The sequence below is a fragment of the Quercus lobata genome, chromosome 8 (genome assembly GCF_001633185.2).
Source record: "Quercus lobata isolate SW786 chromosome 8, ValleyOak3.0 Primary Assembly, whole genome shotgun sequence".
In the NCBI taxonomy this organism is placed as follows: Eukaryota; Viridiplantae; Streptophyta; class Magnoliopsida; order Fagales; family Fagaceae; genus Quercus; species Quercus lobata.
In genome coordinates, this window is record NC_044911.1 from 10,873,605 (window position 1) to 10,890,698 (window position 17,094).

At 33.9% G+C, this 17,094-nt stretch overlaps 2 long non-coding RNA genes and 1 pseudogene across 2 annotated transcripts; 1 reads left to right on the forward strand and 2 right to left on the reverse strand.

Annotated features, from left to right (window-relative positions):
* Positions 1-1,412: 1,412 nt before the first annotated feature.
* Positions 1,413-3,324, forward strand: LOC115957880. The gene is made up of 2 exons (XR_004084416.1): positions 1,413-1,475; positions 3,096-3,324. It is a non-coding gene; the product is annotated as an uncharacterized LOC115957880 (long non-coding RNA).
* A 3,384-nt stretch (positions 3,325-6,708) lies between these two features.
* On the reverse strand, positions 6,709-9,615 carry LOC115956344 (annotated as a pseudogene).
* Positions 9,616-9,716: 101 nt separating this feature from the next.
* LOC115957879 lies at positions 9,717-16,164 on the reverse strand. The gene is made up of 3 exons (XR_004084415.1): positions 16,107-16,164; positions 9,846-9,955; positions 9,717-9,766 (listed from the first exon to the last, which is right to left on the reverse strand). It is a non-coding gene; the product is annotated as an uncharacterized LOC115957879 (long non-coding RNA).
* Positions 16,165-17,094: the final 930 nt, after the last annotated feature.

Consider the following 17,094-nt stretch of genomic DNA (forward strand, 5'->3'; position numbering starts at 1 on the left):
ATCAATTTTGAGAGGCAGCCGCTAGTTTTGGGGATTGGGACGGTGATTGAGGACTTGTAATAATTGAAGGAGAGATTATAGTAGGTTAACATCAAAGATTGGCATTTTGCTCTTATACTTAATTATAGGATTTTGTTAGGAATGAACGCATGTGGTGTGGTCTAAATTTTCACTTGGTCTCTTAGAGGCCAGTTGGGCCAATGTGTTGTTGAATTCTAAGTTGTGTGGTCTATTTTCTATGTTGACTTTGTTTTTGGTGTTGAGGGTACACCATTGTTGGCTATAGATAATATATAAATTTTTTTTGATATTGGTGTAAAAAAATTCAGAAATGTTGCCAATGAGCTCTATGCCCGAATGGTGCCTCCTCTTCTTGTAAGAGCAAGGTCGAGGGTGAGATTGTGGTTTCAAGACTCACCAGGTACATGTGATACACCATTTATTTTGAAACAAAAAGAGAAAAATTGTGAAATGTTGAAGATTGGTGGTGTGGATATTTACTTCGAACATCTTGATTTTGTGAATCGATCTGCCATAGAGACGGAAAATTGCATAGAATGTTGTTTTTTAATGTGGGATAGATGAAGTGAAGAAATACTTCCGGAGGGTTTTTGTGACTAATGGTGTTGCTAAGTTTGAGTAATATATATATATATATAAATTGCTTGGCTGTTAAGATACAATGTTTTAAAAGTATGGGCATTTTGAGAATGCTACGAGGGATTCTTGACAAAACAAGAAAGTTCTATCATTACATACTTGTCTGAGGACAAACAGGAGAGAGTGATAGATAGTTTTGTTGTGTCAATTATGTGTTCTTGTTTTGCACTTCATAAATCGAATTTGAATCTGTGCTATGAGTGAAGAATAGATGATACAGCTACAATAGAGAAATACTCTTCTAGAAACAGCCAATTTTTTTGAGCTTTTTAGTCTATCTAAACCCTTGTAGCTAGAATAAAAATCAGATGAGTTATGATAAAATGCCCACTACACTAACAAATAATCAAATCTAGTATCACTTGTTAATCTATTAGAGTGGCTTAACAGATTTGATAATTTGATTTTGAAAATTATTTATCTGGATTTTTTTCAATTTAAGAGAGATTTAAGAGTTCATTGTCACAACTTAGGCCGACCTTTTTTTTTTTTTTTTTTTTGATGAAAAACATGCAATGTTGATATGTAATTAGTAAGGTTTGTGTTCATGTCTGCTGAAGTTATAGGCTTTGACTTTCTCTTCTGAAAGCAAATGTTAAAAAATTTGAATCCACTTTAATGTAATTAAATGTTATATACAAAAATATTTTTTCGAGTAGACATTTATTTATTTTCCATTTGGTAAAATATAAATTTATAGGCTTTTAATATTATATTTCTGTATAATCAGTTATCTTCCAAGGTCATAAGACCCTGGTGGCATCACTGTGTTCGAAGATACATTGCCCTGTTGAAGCTAATCTTGCCTAGAGATGGTATTACATCTTGTCTTCTAGCTTCTTTCTTTTTCCCTTCTCAATTGTCTGTTCTGTGAACAATATGTGGAATGAAGGGTTTTTGATGATTATTTTGGAACTAAACATGGTAGGTGCTACTAAAAGAAATCAACATGGTATTTAAACTAATAATTCTTAACCTGTGACCCAAGGTGATTGTCCTCTTTAGTTGTTTTCTTTCTGATTCAAGTTTTACAGATTGTTGCCAAGGAATGGGAGATTTTGTTTTTTTGGATAGATAAGTATCATTTGCTTAAAGAAAGACCACTTCATAAGCAATGGGCATGAAGCAGCCTAAAGAATTACAAAGAAAGAATTATATATAAAAGACAACTGTATAAATGTCATAATGGAATCACAATTTGTAAAACCCTATGCACGGGACCAATTAAATAAGGAGCGAGAGAAAGTTGTTAGCAACTGACTACCATCCTCTCTATTAGGGATATGAGAATCTAAACAATGGAGAAATGAGGCCACCATGTCTAACTCCCAATCATTAAAGTCTCGAATAAATCTAACATCCCAATGCCTCATCTTCCCCGGAACTTGCCTCACCAACATAGACTCCATTGAAGCCTTTGGATTTATGGAGTTCTCATAGAAGAGAAGACAAACCACCCTCAAAGGCTGTTCACCTCACCAATAGTCATGCAATTGGATCCGGTTACCAAGGTTTACATCAAACTTAATATTTAGTAGAAACCTATACCATATCATCTTAATACTCTTCCACAAACCACATCCATGAGTACCTCAAATAGATTTTTTATTTCACCCACCTCACTTCTCTCTGAACTTCAAAACTATCACATGCTTCCACAATTGTGTTACCTCTACCCCAAACCACTAAGGCCACTTCCCCAACAGAGCCTAATTAAAGGTTGTAAGCTTCTTATCTCCAAATCTGCACTTCCTTAATTTCAATATGTTGTATCCTGTCTAGAGGTGGAGTTGCCTCTCTCAATAGATCATTTCCTACCCGGACTCAAGGTCATCGGTCTAGTCTATATTAGATTTCGTTTATATGGTTACATTGAAATAGCCAAAATAGGAGTGTATAACCTTTCTTTGGTCCAATATTTACCAATGTGCCAAACCTTCCGACATTGAGTAGTGACTACCCCATCTATCTACTACCTTCGATTTGGCTCAGCCATACGAACCGTTTTGGTCAAAATCCATAACTTCTCACTAAACTAAACTAAGTAGTAGTGCCAATTTTATAACATCAATAATAGCATGCATTCCATTAAGAAAATCCCCAAGAACTCCATTTGAAGAAGGCCTTAATACACAATTTCGCATCTTTGACATTTTGTATGGATCATTAGTGAGAAATAAAAAAAGATTCATCTAACTAGCAAAAATTTGAAGGCTAGTAATAACTAACTTAATAAATCTGCTAAAGATTTTATGAATAACTTAAGGCCAGCAAAAAGCTGATTACCAGCATTGATTTTGTAATCCTGCTCTCTAATCTCTTGCATGTTGGCTGCTTTTATAGCAATGCTATTATATTTTATTTGAAGGCTGTCTCTAAAATGTATGCTCTAATCCTTCTTCAAACTAGTCTGACCTAGCATGGTCTTTGTACAGGTCCTTTTACTGGCCATGGAAGGACCTTTCATTGGAACTCACTGATTCACAGAAGATGGATGAACTCCATGCTTGTCAAACTCTCTCGAGTCATTTTTGCTAATGGAATTTCAAGAAAATCATTAAGTTTGCAGGTATTATCGCCTTTAAATGTGGACAGATCTGGTGTGTATGAATGGGAAAAAAGCATTATAAGAGCTTGAAGGGTGATCACTCCCAAGATTTATTAGTAAAATTAGAGATTCTGGAATAACTTTACGCTCTGAAAGGTAGTGAGCAGAGTGTAGTTGAACTCCATGATTTTTAAGAATGGTGTATATATTAAAACATTAAAATACATGACTGGTACAATGATGGTTGTAAATTGTAAGTTAATGAAGGTGGGTTTGAAACATCATGTTACAGGCATGCAGCCATCATATGAGAATTACAGAAATCTTAATGCAGCCAGTATTCAAGGATGTCATGGCAACAAAGTTGTACTCGAATGCCAATGTTATTTTAGACTTGGATTTGTTGTAATTCTTGTTATTGAATTATTAGTGGCAAAGTCTTCAAATCTCTCTGTATATACAATTTGTTTTTGTTCTAAATAGCAGAAGCTCTACTTGTTGCAAGAAAATGCTTCTAGATAGCACTCCACACAAGATTGATGGTGAAAATATTATATACCTTTGAAAGATATCACCAAATAAATAATAGGAATGAGGAAAAATTGACAAGAAAATAGATACAAGCGCGCACAAGAGAAAACACCAAGAATTTATGTGGTTTGGCTTTTAGCCTATATCCACGGGTATCGACAGAAGATATTTTCACTAATAAAGGTGGAGAATACAAAATGGTGTAATAACACCCTCACAAGTCACAATGCCCAAATCCCAATACACCCAAATTGTTCTCTCATACAAATACAAAGTTCTCTCTCAATACAAAAGTTGGGACTCAAACTCAATACAAAGTTTGGGGTTGCACCTAATACAAAGAGAAGTTTTCTCTTCTCTCACAACCACTCCACAAGCCACTTCAAAGAGATCTTTAACTCTTACATTTTGCCACACCACTCCTGAATAACAAGCTCTGTATATTGAAGTGTTGACAATGCATGCAAATGAGAGACATGCAATTAAGGTTTGTGAAAATTCAAGCCGACAGTTTTTAGATTGTATACATTTCACGTTCTTTGAAAGAAGCAATTGTTTTCTCATTTAAATATTTTATTCAAAAGCATCCTAAATGTTTATTTTAATCTGTTAAATCATAGCCCTATTATTATGAGACAAATTGGAATGCCAATTAAAATCTAAATAAGATTTTTATGATCCCTTTCAGATTTTTATGATCCCTTTCGACAATGTGCCTACCTCTTCAATATTATCAAATCAATTACATTATGCTCTCAAGTTTATGCCTAACTTGAAATCCACACTAAATACAATAATACCTCTCTAAGAATAATATAAACTTACTTGAAATCTTCAGTCACAAAACTACTTGTGATTGTAGTATCCAAAACAATTTATTATTAGAGAAAGCCCGAACTAATTTTCTTTTCGTGTATATGTTTCAGGATTAAAGAAAATCTCCCTGCCTTCTTTACCCTCAGGCAAACAATTTTTTTCACTGCACTCAACGCAACACTGCCAACACACGCTTGGCCTTTTTTTTTTTTTTCATGCAGCACACTTCACTTTTCTCTTTATGCAGCTGCCCCTCTCTATCTCTATCATTAGAAAAACCCTTACTCGCTGCTTTTTATAATTTATATATGTTTGACTTTTTCTATTCCTATTACTATTAGAGATAGGAATCCTTAATCTTGGTTGGCAAGCTCATCCTTTGGGCGAGTCACGTGGGTTGGACTCACAATTTTCCTACATTTGGTAATGACATTAAAATAATTTATGATTTTTTTTTTTTTAAACTTTGTGTGAGATAAAGTTATTTATAAAATTTTTTTAAAGGAAAATAACTCTATCTCATGTTAAGCTAAATAAGATAAATTAAGAGATAGTTTTTCTTAACTCAATTCTTTTTTGATATTACCAAGCATATGAAAATATAAAGGAAAAGAAAAACTATATTTACATAAGATTTTTCCTTAAAACAAATGGATTGTTAGTGGAAAATTCTAAATTTGTGATGCCCATTACAAATGTTATTATTATTACATGTGAGTATGTGACATCACTTCAATTAAAAGTATAACAAGTTTCTTTTTTTATTTTCATTTCAATACGTGCTAGTCCTAACTCCTAAGCAACAGTACGGCAACAGTACACTACTTGAACATCTTTTAGCTTAGTTTGTATTGCATTGAAAATGAAAATTTTTGTGTTTGATGGTTTTTGTGTGGGTCCGTGTACTGTTCACAGGACTTGCAATTATGGATATTAATAAATTTTTCTTTAAAATTGGGTCTCACAGTACTATTTACACATTTAAAAATTATTTTGTTACAGTGTTTTCAGTTTTTAATTTTCAATTTTTAGCAATAAGCGATATCCAAACAAACCCTTAGTATTCCGATTTATTTATTTTGGTTTGTTTACTATTTTCACCTCAAACAAAAATGAAATTCAAACACCGGTGCACTAGTTTTTGTCTCATAAAAAAGTGCAAAACCGAAGAAAGAGTAGAATAAAAAGAATTAGGAAATTACCTTCTACAGAGCTGGCACATTCACTTCCACATCAGTCAACTTCACTGGCCAAAATGGCCAACTGGCCCTAAAATTGTAAGTATATAGTTAGTAAGTTCCGTTTACAAACATTATAACTTACTAGCATCTCGAGTCTCAAAGACTCGATTTTGGGACTATAAATCGAGTCTTTGAGGCTTGATTTGTATGCTTGGATCAGTTCTGATGTGGCATTTTTTCCACGTGGGTGTCCACCTGGAAATCGAGTCTCTAAGACTCGATTTCTAACCCAAATTTTTTTTTTTAAATTCTAAGTCTGTACATGCTGAAATATCCAAAACAAATTTAAGAAACTTCCCTGCTACGCAGATCAGATCAGATCAGAGGGAGAGAAAGAGAAACTCACCGCTACTCAGATCAGATCAGAGGGAGAGAAAGAGAGAACCTCACCGCTAAACCTCACCAGCGCGGCTTGGGGCTCGCGTCGACCAGCGTCGCGCACGACCTAGGCTCGCGCGAGCCCCAGGCCGCGCACAACCCAGGCTCGCGCGAGCCCCAGGCCGGCATGAGCCCCAGGTCGCCTGGGTCGCGCGTGGCCTAGGTCTCGCGCGAGCCTGGGTCGCTGGTCAGTTTCTGGTCATGCCGCGCTTGCCTGGGTCTTCGATCTCGATTTTCTCTCTCTTTCTGTTTCTGGTTTTTTTTTTTTTTTTTTTTTTTTTTTTTTTTCTCTGGGTTTTTCCTCTAATGCTCTGGTGTTTGGTCTGAGTTGGTCCTATTTATAGGCATTAGAAATCGAGTCTTAGAGACTCGATTTCCATGTCAATGCCAAGTGGCAACTCTGCCACATCAGAGCTGATCCAAGCATACAAATCGAGCCTTAAAGACTCGATTTTGAAAGCCAAAATCGAGTCTTTAAGACTCGAGATGCTAGTAAGTTATAATGTTTGTAAACGGAACCTACTAACTATATACTTATGATTTTAGGGCCAGTTGGCCATTTTGGCCGTTCACCATGGATAGCCTCTCCAATGATGGCCAAACTGAAGAACTATTTCCTCCACCCAAATTGACAAGCTCCGATAAGTTCTCTAATCTTAACTTTCTCAACTTAGATAGCACGCTGTTGTTTCCATCCCCATCATCTCCTCCTTCTTCATGGCCAAATACTTGCTTTAATTGAGGAAGATTTTGTAATTCTAGACTTTCTAGTTGGGGAAGATCTCGAGCAATTGAGATCGGAAATATGTATTCCAGATTTTCGCAATTCACTACCTTTACCTCAATAGTCTTTAATTTTGGGAAGCCTGTGGGTTGATGGTGACTCTCTATTTCACAATCCCCAACTTCTCCTTCTCCTTCTCTGTTCTGGCCGAATACTTTCTTTAATCGAGGAAGATTATGTAATTTTAGCATTTCTAGTTGCTGAAGACCTCGAGCAACTGAGATAGGAAAGATATATTCCAGTTTGCTGCAATCCATTACCTCAAGAGTCTCTAATTTTGAGAGACATATTGGCTGACCATGACTCTCCAATATCATTTCCTCCTCTGAAATTATTTGCTTCATTTCATCGCATCCGATAATATATAGTTGTTTCAGCTTTTTTAGACTTTGAGCAAGGGACGGCGAGAAGAGACTGATCAATCTCGGGCATCCACGTGCGTCTAAAACTGTGAGATTGCTGAAGATTTCATTCTCGTTGGGCCCCTCACATATTGTTCTAAGATAGCTCATTTCCTTCATATATAGTTTGACCAAATTACCGGATGTAACAATATGATTTCCCCCAATTGTATCAACAATGCATTCCATCTCACAAGACTCAATCCAAATATATTCCACGGTACGGAACAACGACTTCAATGCGTTCATTGAGGAGGCTTTCAAATCTTTGATTTCTAAGGTTCTTGAGCTAATACATCTTAAACTACCAGAGTCGTGAGGTGTCACATAAGTCGGTAACGGGCAGTTAATCGATATGAAATATCTATGCAAGTCCAGGAAAACAAAGCCTTTGGGTAAATGATTTGAGTTCAACTTTAGAGAGAGAATAACCAAGCGGGGTAATGAGTTCAACTCTGATAAGTTAGCGTTGCTTATTTCTGAGGTTGTCCCTTCAACATCCCAATTCTTGAAGCCCCCTTTAATGATTAGTTCTTCTAATTGGGATAATCTTCGTATCACATTTGGCGGAATCTGTTTCAGGCTATCACATTCGGTCAAATCTAGCATTTTTAAACTCGCCATTTCCCCTAATTCACTTGGCAATGTAACCATTCTACATCTGTAAAAGCTTAAAGTCTCTAGTCTTTTTAACTTTCCCAATGAAGAGTGGTCATCACTGAAATTGCAATATCTCAAGTATAAGGTTCGAAGGTTTGTCAATTATTCGAGTGATTGTGATGATAAGATTTTGTTATCTATTCTTAAAACCTTGAGACAATTCATCCCTTCAAACAATGCGTTAGAGATTTCTTTGGAACTTAGAATTCCACCCAATAACAAAATCTTGAGTCTTGGACATACCAAGTTGTCGGGAAGTTGTTCGGTGTTGTAATCGATCAAGGAGATTGCTGTGGCTCTTTCTAAGTTTGTGTTTCCCTCTAAACGAGTGCAGGCTCTTAGCTCGAATTCATTTTCCCCTTTTGATGTTATCCATAAGCCAATATCACGAACCACGTCATGCATCTTCACAAATTCTTTATCAAAACCTTCTAGTAGTAAAGAAGAATCTTTGAGGCTATCGATTGCTCCACGCACTTTGATCCTTGCTTCATCAAGTGGGCGAAAATCTTCATCTTCCTCTAGTCCCATGGCATATCTAGTCAATTCCTCAATAGGAATATTATAATCTTCTGGAAATAAAGAACACAACAAAAAGCAAAACTTGGTTTTACGTTTTAATTGATCATAACTCTACTTAAGACATGCATAAGCATTATTTTCTTCATCAACACCTTCAATATCAACAAGTCTAGACCTTCTTAGTTGATGCATTGCCACATTCCAATCATTGAGAGATTTTCCTATAAGAGCCTTTCCTACTGTAATGATTGCTATAGGAAAACCTTTGCATTTTTTAACAACTTCTAGTGCCACATCATTCAAGTCTGGGCAATCATCAACTATAGCGGTTTTTTTCATCAAAGCCAATGATTCTTCCTCCACTAAGAAATTTAATGGAATTTTCCTTTGACAACGCATTAAATTGCATACATGCACACTTCGTGTAGTCAAAAGCATCTTGCAACCCCTGTGATCATCACAAGATGGAATTCCAATAGCTCCTAAGTTGACATCTTTCCAAACATCATCAAGGATTATGAGGATCTTCTCTACACTCTTTATTCTTAAGCATATTCGATTCGCTTTTGCAGTATCACTCTTCTCTTCAAGATTCAATTGTAAACAATCTTCAATTTCACCTTGAATTCTTCTAACGTCCGGAGTCTGGGACACAACAATCATCACAATGTCTTCGAAAATATTCAATTCTTTGACTTTCTTGTATACTTCCTTTACCAGGGTTGTTTTACCAACCCCCCCTATTCCATGCAGTCCAATCCTTTTATTGCTATCATCATGCAATGCCTCCATAATTTGTTGGAAAGCCAATTTTCTAGATGAAAAGATCTCTATGCCAGGAGTTGGAGCACGATGGGCCACCTTGGAGAAGTTGCCCTTATTTTGAAGCTCTTGAACAACGTTCTGTATGGCTTCCTTACATAACTTGTATTGCCGAATCCAATCAGGACACCAGTCGTTACAGAACCTCAAGTTTCCTTGTACTTTATTTTCCAAAGCCTGTACTTCTTTCAAGAGCTGATTCACATCTTTCAACCACCCTTCTACATCCTTCTCAACAACCTCAGTGTTCATTGCAACTAGCTTGATAGCCTCTTCCACCTTTTGTTGCACTAACTGCAGGTCTTTTGTTGCTTTGGTAAGATCATCAACTATTTTCTTGAAACGGAACAAATAACTTCAGCTGCAACGGAGCCCGTGCATCGCGTCAATATGTCCATCCTATCTGAAAATAAAAGACTGTTATGCTTCTTAAACAGGGAACACGATTAAAGACAGTGAAAATTTCAAAAATTAAGGTATACCTCGTTGACACACTAGTGGGTAAGTGACAAGGAAACAATTGCCACCAACTGCGCAATAAAGTAAATTGAGGAATTAATTGCACTTGCTTACAAATCTCCTTGCTATTCACCTGTCAAGATGAAAAAAGTTGGTAAGAGATTCTCTCTTCCGTTTTTTATTTTTTTGGTTTTTATATATATAAAAGGAATTGAATCATCAACTTTAGCAATTGGTATCAAGATTACTCAAATGTAACGTAAGAACGAAAAGATTGTTACTGTAAGTCTATAATTAATGCTTCTCTTTACATGGACACTACTTTCCTCAATAAGCGGAGTGCACCAGTGGTAAGGCATAAATGATACAACACAAGCTCAATTAGTTTCCTTATTTTATCTCTCAAAAAAAAAAAAAAAGTTTCCTTAATTTTATTGCAACTAGCCAGTTTTAATTAATCAAGCTTCACTGTCTTTTTCCTCTAAAAAAAACTAGCGGCAGTATATAAATGTTATTTAATGGGGTATAATATATTAAATTAACAGTTACTTCCATTATTGTTTATTTATAATAATAATAATAAAAAAAAAGATTTCTAGAAGTATTTTCTATCTTTAAAAATATATCATTCTATTATTTTTTGTTTGTTTGGTGAAATGTTTTTTAAGGTGAACCGTATTATTCTCACTTCTGTTGTAGTGTATTATATTTTCCTAATATACAACTAAATTTTATAGTTTTTAAATTTATCATTTCTTAAGGAATGAGAAGATTATCATAATAGTCAAAACTCATCACAAAATTACGGCGTTATTTTAACCAAAATAAAAAATGAAACCAAAGAAATAAAAGATAGACTTCACAATAATTTATTACTCAAACAATTGATAGGCATATTCAATTTCATAACCATGTAGATTGTGTTCTGGTATAAACTCGATTTTTTATTTCCAAAAAAACCTAAGTATTAACCCAAACCAAAATTCAACCAAATCTATAAAACGGAGAAAAAAGATTTTGAGATGGAAAATTATAAAAAAAAAAAAAAAAAAAAAAAAAAAAAAAAAAACACACACACAATACCAAAACACATATTTATAAAAAAAAAAAAAAATCAAACTTAATTAGAGTTAAAAGAAAGAACAAAAATCCACCGCGAGAGAGAGAGAGAGAGAGAGAGAGAGAGAGAGAGAGAGATAGAGGTACTCGCAATTTTGTGTGGGAAAAATATGAATCAAATTTATAAAAAAATAAAATGGGGAGAAGAAGTGTTAAAATATAAGAAAGAGAATATGACGAAGTGTAATTGTAAAGTAGAAAGTAGTTGAGAGATAAAGAGACAAAGATGGAGATTAAAGATTGAAATAAGTGTAATAGTAGGTGTTGACTAACACGGAGAATATATATATATATATATATATATATATATTGAATAGGGTGAAGAAAAGTTTAAAAAGAGAAAAGAAGAGATAGAAAATAAGTGAATGATGTGGTTCAACAGAAACGTAACAACAATAAATACTAATCTTCAACAAAAAATCCCTCTTAAGAAAATTTCATCAATCTCTCTAGAGGATTTATTTTTTGCTATTTAACATGATTTTTGGAATAATTTTGTTAGTTAGCATGTTTATGAAACATACTTGTAAACTAGAATCTCGAGTTTGTGGAACTTGAGATTGCTTATCAACTTGAGCCTTTAAGGCTCAAGTTCCATGTGTTGGTAAAAGAGATGATGTGGAAAATTACCCACGTAGAACTTGAGTTCCCTAAAGCACAACACTACATTTCATCCTAAAATATAAAACCAAAAATAAGTCAAGCTGAGAGAGAGAGAGAGAGAGAGAGAGAGAGAGAGAGAGAGAGAGAGAGAGAGAGAGAGAGAGAGAGAGAGAGAGAGAGAGAGAGAGAGAGAGAGAGAGAGAGAGAGAGAGAGAGAGAGAGAGAGAGAGAGAGAGAGAGAGTCGGACCAAAAACAAACCCAAGCTACATACATCAACGTTGCTTGCTGCCGCTCTGGTGCCAAGATCGAAACCTCAAAAAAGAGGTTTGTTGCTCTGTACCGTGGGGTTATGTTTTGATTTGGGTCTAGAGAAATGAGTATTTCTCTAATTTTTGGGTTTGGGTGGTTGAGAAATGGGTTTGGATGTTTGAGAAAGGAGAAGAAGAAGATCTGGAGAAAGAAGAAAGCAGACTGAAGAAGGAGAAGAAGAGATCTGGAGAAAGAAGAAAGTTGGAGGAAGAAGAAAGCAATACACATGGATTTTTATGTTCACCTTAGTTTTTCCACACTTAGAACTTGATTCTTAAAGATTTGAATTCCTTCAAGGAACTTGAGCACCTAAGGCTCGAGATGCTAATTTGCTAAAATGTTTAAAAAAACATGGCAACTAACAAAATAGTTGCTAAAATAATTCTAAATGGCAAAAATCTCCCTCTCTTGAGGTATAAAGAAACATCGATCCTCAAATTATCTCCTTGAGCTCTATAATAAGTATAATGTATATTATAAAATCTCTTTTTCACCCTTGGATTATCCTATTTTAATCAACTCTTTCTATTTTTTTGGAAAAATCAAGTAACCTAGGGATGAATAATGATTTCATCAATAAGTCAAAGACAAATTAAAAACATTATTAATTACAAAGAAAAAATAGTCAACAAAAATAGGATAAGTCAAAGATGAATCACAGATTTTGATCAAATATGTTAATAATACTTATCACAGAGTTTAGGGGTGAGGCTCTCATTTCCTAAAATTTTGAGATTAATGTCATTTTTTTATAAAGATTGGTGTAATTTCCCTTAATTTTCTACTCTAGGCTACACTATATATACGAAGGAAAAATGATAATGCTAATAACGACTTATGTGCAAATATACAGAAGGCAACTACATCCACAAGCAGAGCCCTAAAGTTAAGAGGTCTATAAATATATATAGACCATCAGGCATCAACGGGCAAAATATGTTTGATGCCTATTTATTGCTTTTATAGTTTGTGTAGCAAAACATGGTGGATCTAAACCAGGATTAAAACATGATTTCATCGTTGGTGTCAGAACATTCAGTGTAAATAGATTTCAATTAGGGACCAAAATGCCCCATTTCCTTCATATTTTGCTTTTGGTGACAAAATGGTTGTACCTTTTTGGATTAAAATGACCTTGCTTAGCAGTGCAAGATAAGAGTTGTAGTCTTGTAAATAAAGAGAAGATATTTAATGCTCCAATAGAACAATTAATGCCTCAAATTATCATTCTCCATGGTAGAAGTTTAATATATCTAATATTATATATAAAAGAGGATTCCCCACTTTAAATTGGACTTTTATATAGTTCAAAAATACTTTCATTAATAAATAGTAACTTCTCTTAAAAATAGGGTTATAAATGTCAAATAACAAATTTCATTGTGAATTCAAAAAGAAAACTCCTAAAATTTATGATTTATTTTTTCCGTTCATGTTCATCTTTTATTCCCTAAAATTTAGCATTTTTATTCATTTTTCATTTGAATAAAAGTGAAACACCTCAATATAAAAAATAAAGAAAATAAAAAAATTAAGAGAACTCCTAAAATTTAGCTTCCTTTCCCTTTAGGTTCATCTTATTTTTTTTTCTTATCTCTAAAGTTTATCCTTTTTATTTGATTGAAAAATAAAAAATATATATTTCCAAATTATAATATATGCAAATTATTAACCTTTACCCTAAAAATAGAAGAGCCTTTGAGCACTCATAATGCATGTGCTTAGAGGCTAGTGTGTGTGTGTGTGTGTGTGTGTGTGTGTGTGTGTGTGTGTGTGTGTGTGTGTGTGTGTGTGTGCGCGTGTGTGTGTGTGCGTGTATAGAGACTCGTCATTGTTTTTTTGGTTTTGTGTTTTTTAATTTAATGAGATAGAGATAGTGTCCTAAGTTTTAGGCTGAATGGAGAAAATAAAGAAAAATGCCTAAAATTTAGGAACACTAAATTACTCTTTTAACCAGTTTGTGTTTTTTAATTTAAAATTATTTAACTAAAAGATAGGGGGTATTTTAGAGAGTTTAAGAATTTGTGTGAGGGTATTTTAGTACGCAAAATATTAAAACCTAAACAGGGAATCCTGTTATTAATAGTAAAATAAATGAAGGGCTTCAACATTGTAAATCCTGTTATTTTAGTACGCAAAATATTGAAACCCAAACAAAGAATCTTATTGTTAATAGTATAAATGTTGAAACCCAAATAGGGAATCCCGTTATTTTAGTACACAAAATGTTGAAACCCAAATAGGGAACCCATAGTAGAAGTTGAATCTATACTATCTATAAGAGGATTCTCCTCTTTGAACTGAACTTTTATGTGGTTCAAAAATACCCCTAAACCTTATGTTTAATAGGAAAAAAAAACTTAAGGACAACCCGGTAAAAATATATCTCCAACTCCATTAAAATGCCTATAAAATAGAACACTCTCCTACTAATCCATGTCTTTAAGGCAAATTTATCCATTTTCATTTTTAAAAAAGGGAAAATTATGACACTAGACCCAAAAAAAAACTCATCGCACGCGCTAAGTGCATGAGATGAGGTTAGCGTGTGTGTATGTGTATATATGTGTGTGTGTGTGTATATTGCATTGAGAGAATCCAAGTTATCAGTAGTTCCAAATGCACCATCACCTTCACCATAATACATTTTTTATGAAGTAAGGAATCCTAGAAAACTAAATGAAGGGCTTTAAGAAGTTGGAATCTTTGACCTCACATGGCAGTTTTTATTTTTTTGGTTTTTATGAGCTTCACACATGGCAGTTTATAGATCTAAAATGTATCTTGTACATATATCTGATATTGTTAGAGAATAAAAATAATTTATAAATGTTTAAAGCATTTTCTGTTTTTGTATAAGGTGTATATATATAATTTGGTTATTTAAAAAATTTTAGGGGTATTTTTGGCATTTTGTAGCTTTTGAGGAGAGGTATTTTGGGTATCTCGGAGTTATTTTTATCATTTTAGAGGTTTTAAGGGTATCTTGGAGGTTTGAAGATATTTTGGTAATTTTAAAGGTTTGTGGGCATATTTTTGGATATCTTGGGGATATTTTAGAGATTTTGGTATCTAGGGGATATTTTGGCTATTTGGAGACTTCATGAATATTTGGTTATTTCGGGAGGGTTTTTGTTATTTTGCAGATTTGGTAGATATTAGCGTTATTTTCGAGTTTTTTAGGTAGTTGAGGGGGAGAATTTTGATCATTTTGGAAATTTCATAGATATTTTGTTAAGTTTGGAAGTTTTGGAGTATTTGTGTCATTTAAAGATTTCAAGAGGATTTATTTTCATTTTGCAAATTGAGTTATTTTGATCAGTTTTGTGGTCACAAGGTTATTTTGGTCAATTTAATGGTTTACAGATATTTTTATAAAAAATTCCAACGTCATATGAGTAGGATAAGGTTTGAGTCTAGTAATCCAATGCACTAGACCCAAACTTTGCCAATATGAGTAACAAACCAAATGTAATAATCTTATATTCTTATATACTTAAGATGTGATTCCATGGATAAAAATTTTCACAAACTAGACTCCAATATAGGGATAAGTGTATGACTTTATTATGCATAGGGCTCTCTATGGGTCAATTGAAGTTGGTTTTAGGGTCAACCAAGCAATAGACCCGTTCATGGCTCATTTAGATTTATCCAATTGGTGTTGACTGCATGTATACGGGTCATCAATTGCCACAACTTAGGTGTTTTGACAATTCGATCCATTCAAATTGTCTCAAACTTGGTGGCATGGACTAATCATGGCAAAGCTGCCATATTTGATGGAGACTCATTAAATCTGGCTAAGATCTGGCTATGTTCTCACCATATATGCGAAGAACGACACTATTTTGGTCAATGATGGAGTTGGAGTCAAAATTGAAATTGGATTTCAGAGGAGGAAACCCTACATTGATTCAAGATAGTTGAGTTTGCTTGGGACAGACCCACCATTGATCGACCAAGTGATCAGATCGAACAACCTGGATAGGATATTATTAACTAGGCATAATCAAAATTTATTGTTTCCTGAGAATAAATAAATAATTTGATGCACCTTCTTGAATTAAATTAAATTGACAAGTATAATAACTTAAAGAAGGCATATTATTATCGTTTTCCTAAGAGCAATGAGATGGCTTAGATCTGTCACTTTTCATTTACTTCCTTTGATTAACATGGCTGAATATGTCTACCATTTTTTTACTGTCAAAAAATAAATAAATTGGATGAACATAATTCCAGTAATTACCTTATTTGATCTTCAATGTCCCCTTTTCTTGTTTTACTTGTATTTTTTTCTTCCCTTTCTGTATAGTTAAAAATAAAATGAAATGAGTGTGGAGTACAACATATGATCAAGTTAAATCAGGGCCACGACACCAGAGGAAATTAAGTAACATGATTAAAGAAAGTAGAACAACTGTGTCAAAAGTTATATAGTTGATATTTAGCATACCTTAGCCTTTTATCCATTCAGAATCTTGCAAATTCTTCAACCACTTTGAAAGATGGATATACGTACTAGCAGTAAACTCAGTCACAGCGACAACATTTCAACTAAAAATACTTAAAAAAGGAAGAAGAAAACTTTTCACTGCTTCAGCCTACAAACTTCTCAGGAAAGAAACCAAAATGCCAGGAGGATTAATGCTTTAGGAAATATTCAGCCAAAACAAAAGGCATTTAGGGAATGCCCTTATTTTTGTGTAAGCCTATTTTTCTAAATCAAAGCGAAAATTGGTGGCCCCACTCTTCATAGTGGATTGCCAACCCACGGTGTTGAGCTCGTCTTGTTGGTTATCTACAAAAAGAACTCTTACATATGTTGTCATTAATTAAAATAGAAATTTATAAAACAAAGCAAACAATGCAAATACAAAATGTATAATCAAGTTGAAACTGAACTTATTAATCCATCAAATAAGTATTCTTCTTTCTGGCCTATACATGATAAACTAATCTTTAGTGAAATATTATTAGCTCTATGATTTCCATAATTTCTCCTATCCATTTTAAAAATAAACAAATTTTAGATAAGATGTAGAACAGTAGAAGAGTTGCATTTTTTTAAATTAGCAACAATGTAGGTTTTGAAATTAATGTTAGGGTCCTGACAATAATAAGCAAGACACTTTGAGGAAATGGTGACATTATTTCCCACTTTCTTTTCCAACTTTTCCAAACCTTGTTAGTTGTTACCCCGCACGGTTCAATTATTCAACACAACTTCATAAGAT